Consider the following 1,806-nt stretch of genomic DNA (forward strand, 5'->3'; position numbering starts at 1 on the left):
AGCATTAGGCAATAACTCAACCTAATTGGCATGATTAATTCCTTATGGCTTATATGTTTCCTCCTACTAATGTTCAATTTGAAATTAAATCCTCCTTGATTAATGCATTGCCCTAAATTTCATGGGTTACCAGGAGAGGATTGTCATATGGTTTTGCATACTTTCCTATTGGTTTGTGATACTATGAAGCCTATGCATGTAAATGTTGATGATGTTCAAGCTAAGGCTTTTGTATTTTCTCTTGAAGGTTTAGCAAAGGAGTGGTATTTCAACTACCCTTCTTATGTGAAAGTGAGCACATGGGCCGAGCTAAGAAGACTCTTCTTAGATAAATTCTTTCCAAATTCCAAGGTCACCAATTTGAGAAAGCAAATCTATGGGGTCCAACAAGGAGAGGATGAGAGTCTCTATGAGTATTGGACTAGATTCCAAGGCCTTTTGGCTAAATGCCCACACCATCAAATTTCTAGTGAGAATTTAGTCCAATATTTCTATGAGGGCTTGATTCCAAGAGACAAAGTTAACATTGATGCCGCTAGTGGTGGATGCTTGATTGACCTCACTTCCTTAAAGGCTTGGGAACTAATTGACAAGATGGCTTCAAGTGGTGCTCAATACTCTACAAGGAAAAGAGAAATGTGAATATGGTAGTTCCTCAGTTCTTAATGATTCATATGTGGACTTGCTAGCTGCCAAGATTGGGAGAATGTTGGCTCCACAAATATCTCAAGTGAGCAATGTAAGTACTTCTCAAGCACTTGTCCCTTATTCTTGTACTTTTTGTGACTCACCTATGCATGTAGAAAGCAATTGTCCTATTAAGTTTGAACAAGTAAATGCTATCTACAATGGAAAACAATCCTATGGTGGGAGGCAAGGGCAAGGAGCTTATTCTAATACTTACAACCCTTCATGGAGAGACCATCCTAATTTCTCCTATTCAAATCCAATGTGGCTTTACAAGACAATCAACAAAGAGGATCCTATCAAAACACCTTTGGCCGTGACCCTCCACCTCATTTGTCTCAAGGTAGCTCTTCTCAAAGCTACAATCCAAGTGGTAATTCTCTTGCACCTTCTTCTAATTCTTATAGTGATAGGAGGCTTGTTCCAATTGAGAGTTCTTCTAATTCAAACTCTTCTAATGATGTGAATGTGTTACGTAAGCAGTTGATTGAAATGAACTCTTGTATAAAAAACATGTATGATGGCTTAGGGAACAAGGTAGAGAGTATGGGTAACAAGTGTGAGAACATGAACTCTAAAATTGATGCCCTTACTTCTCAAATGAATATGCTTGCTAACCAATTAAGTGCAGCCAATGCTCAAGCCTCTACATTACCATCCAACACCGTTGCTAATCCTAAAGCTAATCTTAATGCTATCACATTGAGGAGTGGCAAGGAGTTGGAGAAAGAGTACAAGAAGACAAAAGACAAGGGAAGGCCGAGAAGCCCTCTTTAAATTCTTCAATTGATGTTAATGTTTCTAGTTCTTCTTTTGCTCCTAATGATGCATCTTTTTGTAGAGATGATGAGGATGAAAACATTGAGGAGATCATATGTGAGCAACCACCATCTAAGGTGGAAAAGGGGACTATGGCCGAGTTGTTTAGTAAGGAAAAAGAGGGAGAGGCCGAGCAAGTGAAACAAGAAAGGAGAGTTCAAGGAAGGAAGAAGGAAAGCAAAGTCAAGAGATTATGAAGAAGCTTCCTTTTCCACAAGCACAAGTGGTCCCTAAGCAAGTAAAGGGACAATTTGATCAAGAGGTATATGATTTCTTCCACAAGATTCATGTTAATGTACC

The 1,806-nt window shown here is 38.9% G+C and overlaps 1 non-coding gene across 1 annotated transcript; it reads right to left on the reverse strand.

The window, feature by feature from the left end:
• Window positions 1-357: 357 nt before the first annotated feature.
• Window positions 358-464, reverse strand: LOC129307557 (small nucleolar RNA R71). Its single transcript, XR_008592445.1, has one exon. It is a non-coding gene; the product is annotated as a small nucleolar RNA R71 (small nucleolar RNA).
• Window positions 465-1,806: the final 1,342 nt, after the last annotated feature.

Source organism: Prosopis cineraria, unplaced genomic scaffold (assembly GCF_029017545.1).
Source record: "Prosopis cineraria cultivar Desert tree isolate PC_DT_omini unplaced genomic scaffold, ASM2901754v1 PC3, whole genome shotgun sequence".
NCBI lineage: Eukaryota > Viridiplantae > Streptophyta > Magnoliopsida > Fabales > Fabaceae > Prosopis > Prosopis cineraria.